The sequence below is a fragment of the Budorcas taxicolor genome, chromosome 3 (assembly GCF_023091745.1).
Source record: "Budorcas taxicolor isolate Tak-1 chromosome 3, Takin1.1, whole genome shotgun sequence".
Taxonomy (NCBI): domain Eukaryota; kingdom Metazoa; phylum Chordata; class Mammalia; order Artiodactyla; family Bovidae; genus Budorcas; species Budorcas taxicolor.
In genome coordinates, this window is record NC_068912.1 from 66,178,135 (window position 1) to 66,199,021 (window position 20,887).

At 39.7% G+C, this 20,887-nt stretch overlaps 1 pseudogene; it reads right to left on the minus strand.

Moving 5' to 3' along the window:
• Nucleotides 1-4,265: 4,265 nt before the first annotated feature.
• Nucleotides 4,266-6,089, minus strand: LOC128045305 (NADH-ubiquinone oxidoreductase chain 5-like; annotated as a pseudogene).
• Nucleotides 6,090-20,887: the final 14,798 nt, after the last annotated feature.

Genomic DNA, 20,887 nt, shown 5'->3' on the forward strand with positions numbered 1-20,887 from the left:
CATTCCCTTACGGTACTTTCTCTATAGCGCCATGTTTAGAATTTCTATCTCCTATACTTTAATTAGGGTAAATGTTTTGTTTTAGTTTGTTTTGGTCGTTTAGATTTAAGAATGAGAGTTTTGGACTAGGCATAGTTCAAGATATTCATGGCGTGTGAAATCTTCTAGGTGTAAACAAGATGCTTTAGTTAAGCTATACCTTGGTTTGTCCAAGCACACTTTCCAGTATGCTTACCTTGTTACGACTTGTCTCCTCTCATGGGATTGATGCGTGTAAATAGGTTTAAGTGCACTGTATCTACTTGAGGAGGGTGACGGGCGGTGTGTGCGTGCTTCATGGCCTGGTTCAACTAAGCACTCTATTCTTAGTTTACTACTAAATCCTCCTTTGGTCATTAGTTTCATAATGGCTTTCGTATTGGATTTTCTTGGGGTAGAAAATGTAGCCCATTTCTTCCCATTCCATAGGTTACACCTTGACCTAACATTTTTACGTGCTATGATTGAGCTTACTTTTGTTCCTTTTTAGGGTTTGCTGAAGATGGCGGTATATAGACTGTATTGGCAAGGATTGGTGAGGTTTATCAGGGTATATCGATTATAGAACAGGCTCCTCTAGAAGGGTATAAAGCACCGCCAAGTCCTTTGAGTTTCGGGCTGTTGCCGGTAGTACTCTGGCGAATAATTTTGTTTTTGTAATTATTTATGTTTAGGGCTAAGCATAGTGGGGTATCTAATCCCAGTTTGGGTCTTAGCTATAGTGTGTCAGCTGTTATAGGGTTACTTTCGTCACTTATTTTTGTTGTAATATATGGCTTTTTACAGCTTAATTAGAATTTAACTCTATTTGATGAAGTGCTTTAACATGATTTACGCCGTATTCCTGTTGGCTCGGGTTAATCATATGGCCGCGGTGGCTGGCACGAGATTTACCAACTCTAGTCAATATGGCTTAGTCAAACTTTCGTTTATGGCTTAATTTTTATCACTGCTGTCTCCCGTGGGGGTGTGGTTAAGCGAGGCGTTATGAGCTACGGGGTGTGTGCTTGTTACCTGCTCCTCTTGGTCCTATTGATTCGGAGGGTGGATGCTTGCATGTGTAAGTCTATTGAAAGTCAACAGGAAGGCTGGGACCAAACCTATGTGTTTATGGAGTTAGTGCACTCATCTAGGCATTTTCAGTGCCTTGCTTTAAGTTTAAGCTACATTAACCATGTGCCATGTAAGAGACCAGGCGCCTATATATTTGCTTTGGTTGGAGTGCGAATTTGAGTATTGGGGGTAGGATAAATTTATATTGGTATCTTGGGGGGAGCGTGTCGAAAATGATGGTAAATATTTAAGAAGGGGGGAAAGATAAAGGTATGGGGATGAGTAATGTAATGGATATGTCCTGCGACCATTGACTGTGATGCTCATGCCTACCATTATGGTGATGCTCAAGATGCAGTTAAGTCCAGCTATAAGTCATGCTCCGGGTCAGGGCCTCAGACGGCCATAGCTGAGTCCAAGCATCCCCAAAATTAAAAAATACCAAATGTATGACAGCACAGTTATGTGTGAGCATGGGCTGATTAGTCACTAGTCCATCGAGATGTCTTATTTAAGAGGAAAGAGTGGGCGATTTTAGATGAGATGGCCCTGAAGAAAGAATCAGATGTCTGATAAAATTCATTAAATAGCTACCCCCACAATCAATGGGCCCGGAGCGAGAAGAGGGACCCTTGCCAAGCGGGTTGCTGGTTTCACGCGGCATGGTCGACAAGCTCGTGATCTAGTGGACAGGATACGCATGTTGACAGGAACGGATTTGACTTCATGCGCTATGTACGAATAAGCAGTAAAATGTCTCATGTACTGTTAATAAGATTAATGTACTTGCTTATATGCGGGAGGAAAATCATTTAATGTACTATATACATATTATGTCCATATTACATTAATGCTAATGTACATGCTTATACGCATGGGGAGATCGTTTAATGTACTATATACATACTATGTCCGTGTTACATTAGTACCAATGTACATGCTTATATGCATGGGACAAGCCATGTAATGTACTACATACATAGAACATCTGCGTTACATTGGTGTTAATGTGCGTGCCCGTGTGGAACAAATAGCGTAATGTATTATGTACATGTGATGTTTATGTCACGCTAATGCTTGTGTACATATTTAGATTGGTGGGACCATATAGTGTTGTATTATGCGTGTATCATGTTAGTTGAGCATTAGTCTTGTGTTTTTATATGGGTGTGAGTTATTGAACATGTTATCATACATGCAAGCTTGTGGAGTGGGAAGTTTGTGTTGTGTTTTTGAAAGTTTTAGTGGATTTAATACTGGGGAGGCTCTTAATGTTTTTGGGGATATATTGATAGGCGTAATTAATGGTGATTCAGGGAATAGTTTAAATAGAACTTCAGCTTTGGGTGTTGATAGTGGGGCTATAGCTTCTTCCTTGAATCTTAGGGAGGTTGGTTGCTCTCCTTCTTTGGTTTACAAGACCAGTGTATTAATTGTACTACAAAGACTTTTCTTCATTTTAGGAGGTTATTCTCGATAGTGCTAGCTACTGGCATTAGTACTAGAATGATAAGGAAATATATAATAGATGCTAGTTGTCCGATGATGATACAGGGATATTCGACTGGTTGTCCTCCAATTCATGTGAGTGTTAGTAGGTCTGCTACTAGGATTCAGAATATACATTGGCTGATTGGTCGGAATATTATGCTTCGTTGTTTGGACGTGTGGAGAAAAGGTATGAGTACTAGGATTAAGATCGAGAGGACTTGGGCTAGGACTCCTCCTAGTTTGTTGGGAATTGATCGTAGGATTGCATATGCAAATAGGAAATACCATTCAGGTTTAATGTGAGGGGGTGTGTTGAGTGGGTTTGCTGGGGTGTAGTTATCCGGGTCTCTGAGTAGGTCGGGTGTGAATAATACTAGTAGCATGAGAGCGAGGATTAGAAGCATGGCGCCTAGAATATCTTTAATGGTGTAATAAATGTGGAATGGGATTTTGTCCGCGTCTGATGGGATTCCTGTGGGGTTGTTGGATCCAGTTTTGTGGAGAAAAAATAGGTGGACTACGGCGAGAGCTGTAATGATAAATGGGAGGATGAAGTGAAAGGCGAAGAATCGGGTGAGAGTAGCTTTGTCTACTGAGAATCCCCCTCAGATTCATTCGGCCAGGTTTGTGCCAATGTATGGGATTGCTGAGAGAAGATTGGTAATAACTGTTGCCCCTCAGAATGATATCTGTCTCATGGCAGGACATAGCCTATGAATGCTGTGGCTATTGTTGCGAATAGGAGGACTACTCCAATGTTTCATGTTTCTAAAAAAGTGTACGATCCGTAATATAGGCCTCGTCCTACGTGCATGAATAGGCAGATAAAGAATATTGATGCTCCATTTGTGTGTATATATCGAATAATTCAGCCATAATTTACATCTCGGCAAATATGGGTTACAGAGGAGAATGCTGTTATTGTATCAGATGTATAGTGTATTGCTAGGAATAGGCCTGTTAGGATTTGTAAAATTAAGCAGATGCCTAGGAGGGAGCCAAAGTTTCATCATGATGAGAGTTTGATGGAGCTGGGAGGTCGATAAATGCGTTGTTTACAATTTTTATCAGTGGGTGAGTTTTTCGGATGTTAATCATTAGTGTTCTTGTAGTTGAATAACAACGATGGTTTTTCATATTATTGGTCATGGTTAGATTCCATGCGAGAATAATGATAGTATACATTGTATTTATTTTAAGTGTTATTTTCGTGATAGGTTTTGTGGGGTTTTCTTCAAAACCTTCACCTATTTATGGGGGGTTGGGGTTGATTTTGAGTGGTGGGGTTGGATGTGGTATTGTGTTGAATTTTGGTGGGTCTTTTTTAGGTTTAATGGTTTTTTTAATTTATTTGGGGGGTATAATGGTAGTTTTTGGTTATACGACGGCTATGGCTACTGAGCAGTATCCTGAGATTTGAGTTTCTAATAAGGTTGTTTTAGGGGCATTTGTTACTGGTTTGTTAATGGAGTTTCTTATAGTTTATTACGTGTTGAAAGACAAGGAGGTGGAGATTGTGTTTAAGTTTAATGGTATGGGGGATTGGGTTATTTATGATACAGGGGATTCTGGGTTTTTTAGTGAGGAGGCCATGGGGATTGCTGCTTTATACAGCTATGGTACTTCATTAGTTATTGTTACTGGTTGATCTTTATTAATTGGTGTTGTAGTGATTATAGAGATTACTCATGGAAATTAAATAAAATTGTGCTGACAAGGATTGTAACTAGAAAAGATAGGAAGTATAATTTAAACAGGCCTTTTTGGTTTGTGATTGTGGTAGACATCTTTATTTGGGTTAGTGAGATGGTTTTTGGCAGGATGGTTTCTAGTCAGATTAGGTCTAGGAGGGAGGATGCTGATTTTTGGCTTATTGTTAGATTTATGTAGGGGGTTAAGCGGTGTATAATTGTGGGGTAATATCCTAATAGGTTGGAGAATTTGAATATGTTTGATGGATGATTAAATTTTAGGTAGCGGGTTATGTTGCTAATTTCTAGTGCTAAAATAAAGCCTAGGATTGTAACTGCTAGGGCAGTCATTTTTAGATAGTGGGGTATGGTTATTTGGGGGATTGTTGTTGGGGGAATGTTGTTAGAAATGATGAACCCTGCAAAAAGACTTCCAATTAGTAAGCGTTTGATTGAGTTAATTAGGAATGGGCTGTTTTCATTAATGGTGATAAGAGTTGGGAATCGAGGCTGTCCTAGGAGTGTGAAAAAGATAATGCGGGTGCTGTAGATGGCTGTGAAAGAGGTGGCGATTAGTGTTATTAAGAAGGCTCAGGCGTTGGTATACGACATGTTGACGGATTCAATAATTAGGTCTTTGGAGTAGAATCCGGTGAGGAAAGGTATTCCTGTTAGTGCGAGACTGCCAATAATGAGGGCTGTTGTGGTAAATGGTATTGTTTTGAATAGGCCTCCTATTTTTCGAATGTCTTGTTCGTCGTTTAGGCTGTGAATAATAGAACCGGAGCATATGAATAATATGGCTTTGAAGAAGGCGTGGGTGCAGATGTGGAGAAATGCTAAGTAGGGTTGGTTGATTCCAATTGTCACTATTATAAGGCCAAGTTGGCTGGATGTGGAGAAGGCGATGATTTTTTTAATATCGTTTTGGGTAAGGGCACATATTGCTGTGAATAATGTGGTAATAGCCCCTAGGCATAGTATAATGGGTTGGGCGAACTTGTTATTTTCTGTTAATGGATAAAAATGGATTAGTAAGAAAATGCCCGCTACTACTATTGTGCTTGAGTGGAGTAATGCTGAGACGGGTGTTGGGCCTTCTATTGCAGAGGGTAATCATGGGTGTAGGCCAAATTGTGCGGATTTTCCGGTTTCAGCTAGTACTAAGCCTATTAGGGGTAGATTTGAGTTGTCTGGTTTTAGTATAAAGATTTGTTGAAGATCCCAAGTGTTGAGGTTAATTAGGAATCATGCTATTGCTAGGATGATTCCGATGTCGCCAATGCGGTTGTATAGAATTGCTTGTAGGTCTGCTGTGTTTGCGTCTGCTCGTCCATATCATCATCCAATTAGTAGAAATGATATAATTCCAACTCCTTCTCAGCCGATGAATAGTTGAAAGAGATTATTTGCAGTGACGAGAATGAGTATTGTGATAAGAAATAAGAGTAAGTATTTGAAAAATTGGTTGATGTTGGGGTCTGAGTGTATGTATCATATTGAGAATTCTATAATGGATCATGTGACGAATAGTGCTACTGGGACAAATATTATTGAGAAGTAGTCTATTTTGAAGCTGAGTGATAGTTTAAGGGTTTGGATGGTTAGTCAGTGTCAGTTTGAAATGATTATTTCTTGTCCTATGTGAATGAACATTATTGTAGGAATTATGCTGGTAATGAAGGCACATGAAATGGCTGTTTTTACATAAAGTGGGTAATTGGAAGATTTATGGGTGTTAGGGCTAGTTATTATGATTGGTGTGGTTAGTAGAATTAGGGTAGTTAGTGTGAAGGAAGAAAAAAGATTTATTACTTTTATTTGGAGTTGCACCAATTTTTTGGTTCCTAAGACCAATGGATAACTACCATCCTTTAAAAGTTTGAAAAAGCCATGTTGTTAGACATGGGAGCATAGAATTAGCAGTTCTTGCATACTTTTTTGGTAAATAAGAAGGTGATAGGCTTCTATTGTTAGATTCACAATCTAATGTTTTTTTAAAACTATACTTACAGCACAGGGGGCCTAGGATAATTTTTGGGTTTAGGGATAGGAGTAGAAGTGGTAATATATGTAGTGATATAAGTGCGTTTTCTCGTGTGAAAGAGGGTGGGATGTTATTAATGTGGTGAGTATATTTGCCCCGCTGTGTTGTGATTAGTATGTAGAGGGAATATAGGGCAGTGATTACCATGTTAAGTCCTATTAGAATAATTGTGATGTTAGATCATGAGAAGGTTGATATTACTACGAGTAATTCTCCGATTAGGTTGATTGTTGGGGGTAGGGCTAGGTTAGTTAGACTTGCTAGGAGTCATCAGGCAGCCATTAGTGGAAGAAGCGTTTGTAGGCCACGGGCTAAAATTATTGTACGGCTGTGAATTCGTTCATAGTTGGAGTTTGCTAGGCAGAAGAGTATGGAGAACGTGAGACTGTGGGCAATTATCAGGGCGGTGGCTCCTATGTAGCTTCAGGGTGTTTGGATGAGGATGGCAACGATAACAAGTGCTATGTGGCTGACGGAAGAGTATGCGATAAGTGACTTCAGGTCCGTTTGACGGAGGCAAATTGAGCTAGTTATGATTATGCCTCACAAGGATAATATGATGAATGGGTATGCTATGGAGTCGGTGATTGGATTTAGGAGTGGTGTAACTCGTATTATTCCATATCCTCCTAGTTTTAGTAGGATTGCTGCAAGAACCATGGAGCCTGCAATTGGGGCTTCTACATGGGCTTTGGGTAGTCAAAGGTGAAGTCCGTATAGTGGTATTTTTACTTTAAAGGCTATTATGCATGCTAGTCATATGAAGGTGTTGGATCAGGAGCTGGGTATTGGTTGTACTCAGTATTGAAGGATTAGGAAGTTTAGGGATCCTATTGTGTTTTGAATATGAATTAGTGCGATTAGTAGGGGTAGGGATCCTGCTAGTGTATAAAACAAGAAATAGAGGCCGGCGTTTAGACGTTCTGCTTGGTTTCCTCATCGGGTAATGATAATGAGTGTGGGGATTAGCGTTGCTTTGAATAAGATATAAAAGAAAATTAGTTCTGTAGCAGTGAATGTTATAATCAGGAGTAGTTGTAATAGGATTAATATGGAGATGAAAAGTTTTTTTCCGGCTAGGTTTTCTTTTGATAGGTGATGTTGACTAGCTATAAGTATCAAGGGAAGAAGTCATATAGTTAGGATTAGTAGTGGTGTAGATAAAGAGTCGGAGAAGAAAGTTAATGAAAAGTTGAGGCTGTTATCGCCGAATTGATTTATAAGGAGTAGGCTTGTAAGGCTAATTAGTAAACTATGAAGCGTGGGGTTAATTCAGATTATGCTGTTTTTTGACAGCCAGGTTAGGGGTATAAGTATTATTGTAGGGATAATATATTTTAGCATTGTAGTAGGTTAAGGTTTTGTACGTAGTCGGTACCATATGTGTTTGATACCATTACTAGTAAGGATAGGCCTAGTGCTGCTTCGCAGGCTGCGAAAACTAGTAGGATAATGGGTATCATACTGGCTAAGGTAAAGTGTGAATTTAGGATCATTAGGGTAGCTATGACAAATAGGGATAATACTATTCCTTCTAGGCATAGGAGGGAAGATATTAGGTGGGATCGGTATATTAGTAGTCCTATAAGGGATACTGTGAATGCTATTATAATATTTATGTATACGAGGGACATTTGGTAATTATGAGCTTAATCATAATCTAATGAGTCGAAATCATTTATTTTGTTTTAAACTAAATACCATATTCGGTTCATTCTAGTCCTTTTTGGGTTCATTCGTAGGCTAAGCTCACGGCTAGTAGGAAGATTAGGAGAAGGGCTATGGTAAGTATTGTGTTTAGGTTAGTTGTTTGTGAAGCTCATGGTAATGGTAAAAGTAGTGCAATTTCTAGATCGAAGAGGAGAAATGTGATGGCCACTAGGAAAAATTTTATAGAGAAGGGAAGGCGAGCAGATCCTATGGGGTCAAATCCGCATTCATATGGACTTGTTTTTTCTGAGTATACGTTTAGTTGGGGAAGTCAGAATGCGATGGTTACGAGCAGCGTAGCTAGCATAAAATTAGTCAGGAGGGTAATTATAAGGTTTATTGTTCTTTTTCGGGCTAGACCGAAACTAACTGATTGGAAGTCAGTTGTACTAATTAATACTAAAAGGACATGAGCCTCATCAGTAGATGGATACATAGAGGAAAAGTCAGACTACATCTACGAAGTGTCAGTACCAGGCAGCGGCTTCGAAACCGAAGTGGTGACTAGAGGTGAAGTGAAATTTCAGTTGGCGGAAAAAGCAGGCAATTAAGAAAGTGGATCCGATGATGACATGGAGGCCATGGAATCCTGTGGCTACGAAGAAAGTTGAACTGTAGACCCCATCTGAAATGGTAAAGGGTGCTTCATAATACTCTGAGGCCTGCGGTAGCGTAAAGTACACACCTAGTGCGATAGTGATGAATAGGGCTTGTAATATGTGGTTACGATCTCCTTCTATGAGGCTGTGGTGGGCTCAGGTAATGGAGACTCCTAAGGCTAGAAGAACGGAGGTATTGAGTAGTGGGACTTCTAGGGGATTAAGTGGGTGAATGCCTGTTGGGGGTCAGCAGCCGCCTAGTTCGGGTGTGGGAGCAAGGCTTGAGTGGTAGAAAGCTCAGAAGAATCCGGTAAAGAATAAGACTTCGGAGATGATAAAGAGGATCATTCCATAGCGAAGGCCTTTTTGGACAGTTGGAGTATGGTGGCCTTGAAAGGTACTTTCTCGAATTACGTCTCGTCATCATTGGTATATTGTAAGTATATTTGTTGTCAGACCTAGGGTTAGTAGGGCTGTTGAGTTGAAGTGAAATCATATGGTGAGGCCAGACGTTATTAAGAGGGCAGATAGTGCTCCTGTGAGGGGTCAGGGGCTTGGGTTTACTATGTGATAAGCATGGGTTTGGTGTGTCATTATGTGTTGTCATGCAAGTATAAGCTAACTAAGAGGGTGAATACGTAGGCTTGAATTATAGCTACTGTGAATTTGAGAATCGTTAGTAGGATTAAAACAGTAAATGTAATAAGTGCTGTTGTGATACTGATACTTATTAATGCGAGGGTGGCTCCCCCGATTAAGTGAATTAATAAGTGCCCTGCCGTGATGTTGGCTGTCAATCGTACGGCAAGGGCTATTGGTTGGATGAAGAGGCTGATGGTTTCGATAATTACTAGCATTGGGATTAGTGGAGTGGGCGTTCCTTGTGGTAGAAAATGGGCAAGTGATGCTTTGGTTTTGTTGCGAAAGCCTGTAATTACGGCTCCTGCTCATAAGGGAATAGCCATGCCTAAATTTATTGATACTTGTGTGGTTGGTGTAAATGAGTGGGGTAGTAGGCCTAGTAAATTTGTAGATCCAATAAATAGGATTAGAGATATTAATATTAATGTTCATGTTTGTCCTTTGGTGTTGTGAATGCTTATTATTTGTTTTGATACAAGTTGAAGCATTCATTGCTGGAGGGAGATGAGGCGGTTATTGATTAATCAGTTTGGTGTAGGAAATAGTAAGCTAGGAAATAAGACAATGAGGATGACAAGAGGAAGGCCTAGTATTATAGGGGTAATGAAAGAGGCAAATAGATTTTCGTTCATTTTATTTCTCAGGGGGTTTTTTGTTTTGATAATTTTGTTGTTATTAATTCTGGGCTGTAGTAGAAGTCGTGTTTTGAGATTTTTAATTGGAAGATAATAAAAAGAACTAGAAATATTGATAAAATTATTATAAGTCACGTTGATGTATCTAGCTGTGGCATGCCATCAAGGAGAGTATTATGCTCTCAGTCTTTAACTTAAAAGGTTAACGCTGACATAGCTTCTTGATGATTTTATAGTATTGATGCAGATCATTTTTCAAAGTGTTTCAGTGGGACTAGTTCGAGAACGATTGGTATAAAACTGTGATTTGATCCGCAGATTTCTGAGCATTGACCATAGAATAGGCCTGGGCGAGTTGACATAAGGGTTGTTTGATTTAAACGACCTGGAATTGCATCTGTTTTTAGTCCTAGGGAAGGTACTGCTCATGAGTGCAGGACGTCTTCGGAGGAGATTAGTATTCGAATTGTTACTTCTATAGGCAATACAACTCGGTTATCTACTTCTAGTAATCGTAGTTCTCCTGGTTTTAATTCTGATGTTGGAATTATATAGGAGTCGAAGGTCAAGTCTTCATAGTCTGTATACTCATAGCTTCAGTATCATTGGTGCCCCATGGTCTTTACTGTGAGAGATGGATTATTGATTTCATCTATTATGTATAGAATTCATAAAGATGGAAGAGCAATTATGATCAGAATAACGGCCGGTAAAATGGTTCAGATTGTTTCTACTTCTTGTGCATCCGTGGTGCTGGTATGTGTTAATTTTGTTGTTAATATTAGTGAAATAATATAAAGTACTAGTGAGCTGATTAAAAAGACAATTATTAGTGTATGATCATGAAAATGTAGCAGTTCTTCTATGATGGGTGATGTTGCGTCTTGAAAACCTAGCTGTATGGGGTATGCCATATGAGATGTACGGGACTTTCACCTGTAATTTAATCTAGGGAGCCAGATGTTCCCAGAGACTCAAGCCACTTCCTGAGGTAAATTACTCATATAGGAGATCAGGATAGCAGTTACTGCAAACAACTCTAAGACACTAATTTAAACAGCCAGTGTGCCTACCTGATAGGTATTCTCTAAGGTAAATAAATTGTTTGGGTCTAAATCTACCCTTAGCAGAAGCATGAACCCTTTGAATTCACTGATCCAGAAGTGATAAAAATTCATAGGAAGGACTGATGCTGAAGCTGAAACTCCAATACTTTGGCCACCTGATGCAAAGAACTGACACATTGGTAAAGACCCTGATGCTGGGAAAAATTGAAGGCAGGAGGAGGTGAAGACAGAGGATTAGATGGTTGGATGGCATCACCAACTCGAGGGACATGAGTTTGAGCAAGCTGCAGGAGTTTGTGATAGACAGGGAAGGCTGGTATGCTGCAGTCCATGAGGTTGCAAAGAGTCAGACATGACTGAGCAACTGAACTGAGAAGTGATGAGAAGTTCAACTAATCAAAATTGGGGAGTGAGGAGGAAATGTTTAAAGGGACCCATATAAGGTGAGAGTTGCATAGGACTGCCCGGCTTTCCTCCCATGAAAGAAAAGACTCCAGGTATAGCTAGACACATACCCACCACCCCTGGAGCAAAAGGCTTGAGATATAATAACATACTCAGAGAGGTCCCACAACTATACACATTCACTAGAAAAGCTCTTCTTCATCCACGGTGTATAAGAATTAGTAAAATTCAGTACATGTATAACTCTTTATAGAATCATCCATCACTAACATTTCATATACAAGAGTGAAACTGACCAAATTTAAGCCATCTTAATTCCAGAACCTGTATATTTAGCCTCTCTGATCCCACTACTGATAAAATAGAGATTGCAATGCCTGTTTTATCTGATGGTTTTCAGAATAAAGATAATGTATATACGGTGAGCAACACTGTGCCTGGCAAAGATGGCACTCAATAAGTGGCATCTATTATTAATAATTAATTATAATAATAATTACTCAAAGTAAGCAGAGCTGACCTTATACTGAGGTAGCGATTAAGGACTCCCTTCCCTCACATGATTTGTGGGGCACCCTAAAGTGCCTGCTGGAAACAGTCAAGTTTCAACCTAAGGGTACCACACACTTCAATGAGCAACTTCTCTTTCCAAGAAACACAACATGGTCAAGACATCAGTAGGGCTCCAAATTCTTGCAAGCTGTATAAATACCTCTCAGCACTAATATGCTTCCACCCCCACACAAATACATTATGTAAATATCATAACTTCAGCTACGGCCAGGACAACCTTAATGAACACCAGATTCAAGAAAGAGGAACCATAATAATCGTACTCTCTATCAGCCCAAACTTTAACCACCTTTATTTAAACAGCTTTACCAAGTTCAAAACTGAACACAATAAATTACCCTAGAAGTGTTTGGGTCAACATGGCAAGGTAAGAGAAGGTCCTGGGCAATTTAACCTGTGCTGCTCTCCTGGGAAATGTTCCAGGCAGGTTGGCACAAAAGAATACATGGACCTCAACAGAAGTCTGGCCTTAACCTCCACCACTCACCAGCCACATAAGCAAGTACCTGTCAAGTTAATGCTTCAAGCTTCAGTGTCCCTATCTGTATATGGGGGATAACAACTGAATTAGCTGCTTTATCGGTATACTAAAAAAATGTACATGAAGGTGCTTTATAAATGAAGAAGTGTGGGGCTTCTCTGTTACCTTAGTGGTAAAGAATTCGCCTGCCAATGCAGGAGACAGGGGTTCAATCCCTGATACAGAAATATCCCACATGCCGCAGAGCAACTAAACCTGCGTACCACAGCTACTGAGCCTGTGCTCTGGAATCTAGGAGCCGCAATTACTGAGCCCATTTGTCACAACTACTGAAGCCCACATGCCCTAGAGAAGCCTCAAGAGGAGCCACTGCAATGAGAAGCACCTACTTGCTGCAACTAGAGAAAAGCCTGTTCAATGAGAGAACAGCAAAAAACAAAATTATAAAAATAAACAATGACGAAGTGCAAGCTATCACTGTTAATATTTTATCAGATATGCTCCACATTCAGCAAACAAGATTTTATGAGTTCCCAGTCAACTAGCAATATAACTATTGGTATTTTCTGTCTTATATTTTGTTTGATTCATTATGTTCAACATGACCTTGATCTTGCTTTATAGGCACTCCTAAGACAGAGGGTAAGTTAGGGGTTGGGATCTTCACAGGCTTCCAAGTGACCCTGTATTTAGTCAGTCTGTTTTCACCACACTCATGATTTCATTAGATACAAGCTTTGCTGTGGGCAGGATAGATAGGTCTCCCTACACAAAATCTAAAAGCCAGTTATTGGTCTTTGGCAACCCCCTCCTGTCCTCTTTGCTTCCCTTATGGCTCAGCTGGGAAAGAATCCGCCTGCAATGGGGGAGACCTGGGTTGGGCCTGTCCTCTTTCGCTCTCTTTTTTCAACAATATCATACACTTCCATAGAGCTCATGGTCCTCCTACTGACCCCTAGTCACCCAGAGACGCCACCAGCAGGCCATCCTAGCTTGGCACCCTGAGGAAGGACCCCTAGTTTAGGCCTCTCTAATCCTCCACCTCCTTTCTCCCATTAAATTATTTCTCCTTCAAGTTGAATCAATTTGTATAAGATCTGCCCTCCAAACTGATACAAAAAACAATGATGTCTCTCTCCAGTAAGGGGTTTTCATTTAGGTCTTTGTAAATAATGCTTAAATCTCAAAGGAGGAACTGTTGTGATGGGAAATTTGAAAAATCAGCACAAGAAGTACTTAAGGCATTCACACACACCCTTCCTTGTTCATTCACCAAGCGTATATTTGGCACTGAAAAGGGGTTCCCAGACCAAATTCCAACGGGTCTGTGTGTGGAGGCTTCCCCACACCAATAAGCAATTCTCAGGTTCCACCGGGTGTCTGAGAAGCCAACTCAGTTCTGACAATATCTTAAGATAGAATCAGATTCCACAGGTTAAGGCTCAGTTCCACAAGACCATCCTCCACTTCAGACACCAGTTTCAAGTCCAGATTGTTACCTGTACTTCTGATGACCAACTGGCTACAAATCAGATTGCCATGAACCCTCTTCTCTGATTCAATTAATTTGCTAGAACAGCTCATGGAACTCAAGAAAACCCATTTGCCCACCATATTACTGATTTATTATAAAAGAATATTGAAAGTTATGAATCAACAGCCAAATGAAGGTACACATGTATCAGGCAAGGTCCCAAAAAGTCATGTCCTACTCTTTGCAACTCCATGGACCGCAGCCTATGTCCATGGAATTCTCTAGGCAAGAATACTAGAATGGTTTGCTATTCCCTTCTCCAAGGGATCTTCCTGACCCAGGGACTGAACCCAGATCTCCCACATTGCAAGCAGATTCTTTACCATCTGAGCCATCAGGGAAGCACCTACCCTTAGGTAGAACCCAAAAGTCACCTTCCCTGAATCATTTTCAGGAACTGGGACAAGAGACCAAATATTATCCCATTGCTCTATTGCTCAGGAAATTCCAAGGGTTTCAGGAGCTGTGAGCCTGGAACTGTGAATAAAGACCTTTGTTTGGGACCTTGCCTGATACCCCCAACACATCTGAGCAAAACCAAAGAGTCAGAGTTACAATGGCCAAAGGCCCATCATACAGTGTGCAATGAAGGACTGGAGCACATGGGCCAGGGAAAAGGCTGATTTCAACTAAGGCCAGCATCTCTAACTGGGTTAATCCCCAAACTCATTGCATCATTTTTACCCAACAACAGAGTCCTAGTTGCAATTAAGCATTTCAAGTTAAAATTTTAAATTAACTGGAATATTCAGAAGATATAAGTTTTGCCCTCAATTTCCCAATCATATGGGAAAGGCAAATAAGAAAACAGTTCCTTATAACACAAGGAGATATGAGTTTGTTATTGGTCTAATCAAACACCTCTAATAGCAAATAAATGCCAGGAACTAAAAGAATTTCATGCCCTACTGACGGGATACATATACCATGTAATACTAATAGCCCATATAATCATGAGCAAAATTCTAAGGATACTCTCACATTGAAAGCTATTAAGCAAATTTTCATCCTGAGAACAAATAGAACATTTTAAATGACAAGATAAAAAAAAAAGTAAAATGACAAGATAGTTGATTTTTTTTTCTTTTACTGCACTGAATTGCTCAGTATTAGTTCAGTTTAGGAAATCAACTTATTTCCAAAGAGCCTACCTTATCATTTCTTAAACTGTGGTCTTTCTGGCAAGACAAATACAAAGACAGGTATTTATCCCCTTTTTCTTCATCACACTGTATTCTTCTGAGCATTAAGATTTACTAAGGTATAGTAATGGTTTTTCCAGTGGTCATGTGTGGATGTGAGAGTTGGACTGTGAAGAAAGCTGAGTGCTGAAGAATTGATGCTTTTGAAGTGTGGTGTTGGAGAAGACTCTTGAGAGTCCCTTGGACTGCAAGGAGATCCAACCAGTCCATTCTGAAGGAGATCAGCCCTGGGAGTTCTTTGGAAGGAATGATGCTAAAGCTGAAACTCCAGTACTTTGGCCACCTCATGCGAAGAGTTGACTCATCAGAAAAGAGTCTGATGCTGAGAGGGATTGAGGGCAGGAGGAAAAGGGGACGACAGAGGATGAGATGGCTGGATGGCATCACCGACTCAATGGACATGAGTTTGAGTAGATTCCAGGAGTTGGTGATGGACAAGGAGGCCTGGCATGCTGCGATTCATGGGGTCGCAAAGAGTCTGACATGACTGAGCGATTGAACTGACTGAGTAACTACCTAACAGCAAGGCTATAGATGCACCACTGGAATTAAGTAATGAAATGAGATGAAATAGGGGTTTCTATAATGATCAGCCCAACCAGCAGCCATCAGCAGCATTCTGTCTTTCAGTTAATCCAAGAGAACAGGCAAACTGACAAGTACCACAGGAGAGCAGGTAACCAAATATTAGACTTCCTCGCTTGAAGATACTTATCAGTGAATTAAAGTGTTTTATGAAGAAACTGAAGGTTGGGGTTTCCGGAAGGCTGGCCCCATTTAAGTTGTGGGCTAGCACAACATTTGGCTGGCAAAGAACTTAGACCTGCTCCATCTTGCTCCCTTCAGCCATTCACCTAATTCTCCCTGACAGTTCCAACTCAAAAATGTCAAGGGATGTCCATTCAATAACAATAAATATGGTTCAGTAAGATTTTAGATAAGTGTATTTCTCTCATCTCCTTCCTCCAAATCTGATCTCTGGAAAGAGAAGGAATATTCATTTTAACTTGCTTGTTTTAGAATCTGGATTATATTTCCAACTTAAATGGAAACCAATCATCTAAAAAAAAAGGGATTCATTAAAATCTTATCAATACAGAAAAAGACACATGAACCCCAATATTCACCAGAACACTCTTTACATTAGCTAGGACATGGAAGCAACCTAGGTTTCCATCAACAGATGAATAGATAAAGAAGTTGTGGTACATATATACAATGGAATATTTTTCAGATGTAAAAAGGAATGAGTCTGAGTAGTTCTAGTGAGGTGGATGAATTGAGAGCCTGTGAGAGTGAAGTAATTCACAAGGAGAAACAAATATCATATATTAATGCATATATATGGAATTTAGAAAAATGCTCCTGATGAACCTACCTGAAGTGAAGGAATGGAGACGCCAACATAGAGAACGAACTTGTGGCCACAGCAGGGGAAAGAGAGGGTGGGATGAACTGAGAGAGTAGCATCGATATATATACACTACCATGTGTAAAATGTGGGAAACTGCTTGCACATTTATAAAATAATAAAACCTGTATTGAGGCACATCATAAGGAGTGAAGGAAGCAATACCTGACAAGGATTTAACACAATAATCAGTCAATGACTGCTCATATTCATTTGCTCACTCAGTGTTTAGAAACAGCCTACTGTGTGTCAGATGCTCTGCAGTGGGAATACAAAAATGACCGAGACAGTCACAGCTCCTGTCCTTACAGAACTCAGAGTCTAGACAGGTTGCCCAGAGTTCAGAGGGAAAAAAACAAAAACAACTTGATTCATGGAAACCTCCTCCTTTGTATCTGGAGGGCTGCCGTAGTACAGAGTCACCAGTGCTGCTTATGAAATATTTCCAGCTTTCCTCTTTCCAAATACATGGTGGGATTATACTATATTTGCCTTGATATTAGATATCCCTATATGACTTCCTTTGGCCAACATATGAATAGGAGAGACAGATGTCCCTCTTGGGCTAAAATTTAAGTCATGGCTCCTGTCCCATTTTCTTATCTCTAACAAGGTGATAATGGAACACTTGTTGATGGGACCTCCATCATCCTGGGTTCTTAAGTGACAATAGTAAATGGAGCTCCCCCTGCTAAACATAGCATGAAGGATAACTATATTTTTATTATACTAAGCCACTGAAATTTGAGATTATTTGTTACTGTATAATATTCTATCCTGTCCCAACAATATGGGTATTTTGTCTAATTACCCAAATATCATTACAAACTGCATTCAGTGCACTGAAAAATCCGTTTAAGAAGTTGACCTGATAAGCAAAGATCTGAAGGACAAGTTGAAGTGTTTTAAATGACACAGGGTAAGGTGGGATGTGGTGTGCACAAGCACATGGGAGCACACAGCACAAAAGACCTGAGGAAAGAGGAAGTAAGAACCATTTCAGGAACTGATGAAAACACATATGACTGGAAGAGAGATGAAAGGAAGAGATTCAGGATGAGGTAGCAGAAAGAAGACATGTAGGACTTTGAAGCCCTGTTAATGATTTCAGTTGTTATTCTAAGAGCAGGAAGAAGACATTAAATGGTTGTAAGCAGAAAAATAACATGATTAAATTTGTGACTTTGAAATGATAGTTCTGGATGTAGCATGTAAAACAGACAGGACACAGGCAAGAGTTAATACAGGGAGACCCATTGGAGACTATTGCAGTAACCATGCAGGCAAAAGAATGTGCTAGCTTAGGCTTGATGACAGTAGTAAAGATGGAGAGATATATGAGGAAATTTTAGAGATATTCAGGCAGCAAGATCAAACAGGGCTTTAATCATAGACTAGAAACAGGGGTGAGGTGGTTTCCACAGCTGTTTGAATTGTGGTGCAATCTCTGAAACAATAAACACTGAGGAAGAAGCAGGCTTTCGAAGGAAGATCATAAATTTTGACTTGGATATGTTCAAATGTAAGCTCTTCCAGCATCTGAAACTTCAACAAAAGTCTAGGCTATAAACATTAATATGGGTGATGATTTATTTGCATTTTGGAAAAACCAGAACATCAGATAAGAAGGGGGTGCCTAGGATAAAGTCTTGATGAATTCCTACATTTAAAAGCCAGGAGAAGGATGAGGTCAAGTAGGGTGAGCAGTTCGATTGTGCACTGGATTTAGAACAAGGAGGTGATTGGTAACATTAGCAAAAGCTGTTTCAGTGGAAGGATGGGAATGGTCAAAACACAGATGACCTTAAAAAATGATCGTATTCACTCATTCATTATTTGTTAAAACCTATGATCTGGTCTGGAAATAAAAGGGTGAACGAGACCAAATGAGTCCTTGCCTCCATGGTGCTAACAGTCCAGTGAGACAAAATAATTGCAAGCTATTTGTTGTGTAGATCACAGCAAACTGGAATATTTCTAAAAAGGTAGGAATACCAGACCTCTTTACCTACCTCCTGAAAAACCTGTATGCAGAACAAGAAGCAACAGTTAAAATCGGACATGGAACAACAGACTGGTTCAAATTTGGGAAAGGAACACATCAAGACTGTATTTTGTCACCCTGCTTATTTAACTCATATGCAGAATACATCATGAGAAATGCCAGGCTGGATGAACCACAAGCTGGAATCAAGATTGCAGGGAGAAATATCAACAACCTCAGATATACAAATGATACCACTTTACTGGCAGAAAGTGAAGAGAAACAAAGAGTTTCTTAATGAAGGTGAAAGAGGATGAAAAAGCTGTCTTAAAACTCAACATTCAAAAAACTAAGATCATGGCATCCAGTCCTACCACCTCATGGCAAATAGGGAAAATGTGGAAACAGTGTCAGATTTCATTTTCTTGGGCTCCAAAATCAATGCAGACAGTGACCAAAGCCACAAAATTAAAAGATGATTGTTCCTTGGAAGAACAGCTATGTCAAACCTAGACAGTAAGCAAAGATGTCACTTTGCCAACAGAAGTCCATATAGTGAAAGCTATGGTTTTTCGAGTAGTCATGTATAGATGTAAGAGTTGGACCATAAAGAAAGCTGAGTGCTGAAAAATGGACACTTTCAACTTTGGTGCTGGAGAAGATTCTTGGACTGCAAGGAGATCCGACCAGTCAATCCTAAAGGAAATCAACTGTGAATATTCATTGGAAGGATTGATGCTGAAGCTGAAGGGCCACCTGATGCAAGGAGCTGACTCATTGGAAAAGATCCTGATGCTAGGAAAAATTGAAGGCAAGAGAAGGGGGGTGACAGAGGATGAAATGGTTGGATGGCATCACTGACTCAATTGACATGAGTTTGAACAAACCCAGGGAGACAGAGATGGACAGAGAAGCCTGGCATGCTGCAGTTCATGGGGTCACAAAGATTCAGACACAACTTAGCAACTGAAAAACAACAACAACAGCAATATGTATTGGAGACAAAACAAAAGTAAAATATATATGTAGGTACATACATAAATGGGAAGGAGGGTAAAGACAGAGGTAACAATTAAACTGAGCCATGAAGGATGAGAATGAGCTAGCTGTCCAAAGAGGTGAAAGTAATAAGGGAACACTGACTTCAGACACAGGGAACAATGAGCATGAAGACTCAATACATTAAAAAAGAAAAAAAGTCTTGTCATCAAGGAATTTCTAGAAGACCATGATGCCTAGAGTTTAGAGGAGCTGAAATTTAGGCAGGATCAAATCATCAGCTTTATAAGACACAATAAAATGTTTGCATTTTACTTACTATATTGGTTTACTAGCCTGTCATAACAAAGTACCATAGACTTAATGGCTTAAAAAATAAAAACAGAAATTTGGAACTTCCCTGGTGGTCCAGTGGTTAAGACTTTGCCTTCCAATGCAGGGGATGCAAGTTCGATTGCTGGTGAAGGAGATAAGATCCCACATGCATCCGGGCCAAAAAAACAAAACATAAACCAGAAGCAGTATTGTAACAAATTCAATAAAGACTTTAAAAATGGTCCCCATCAAAACAAGATTTATTTTCTCACAACTCTGGAAGCAAGATGTCCAAGATAAATGTCATGGGCAAGGTTCTTCTGAGGCCTATCTTCTTGGCTTATAGATGACCAGGTTCTACTTGTATCTTTGTGGTCTTCCCTCTGTATCTGTCTCTGTTTTAATCTTTTCATATAAGGACACCAGGCATATTGTAAAAGGGCTCACTCTGATGATTTTTCTTCATTTCATAGATGTTCCCCAATTTATTCAACTAATACCATAACTGATGAATCCACTGACATGTGGATAATGCAGTGATGAATATTGTTCCATGTGCATTTTTTCAATAATAAAATGATAGTTGAGGTATAACATAAAAACACAAAGATCATATGTGCATAGCTTGATAAACCATCAAAAAATCAATAGACTTAGGAAACATCTCCCAGCTGAAGAAAGAGAAGTACGTCAGCATCCCACAAGCCCCCCTTGAGTCCCTCCTAATCACTACCCTTTCCCTGTTCCCCAATCTTAACCATTATTTTGATTTCTAACACCACAAGTTATTATTGCTTTTGCACTTTGCATACATGGATTCCTATAATATGTATTATTTTATATATAGCTCCTTTCATCCAACATTATAAATGTGTGATTGATTCATACATTGATTCATATTGTTGTAGCATTGATTCACTAATATTCATTGCTGTATACTATTCCACTCCATGAGTATACCATATTTTTTTCATTGACTGGAGGATCTTTTAATTTTCTTTACTGAGGT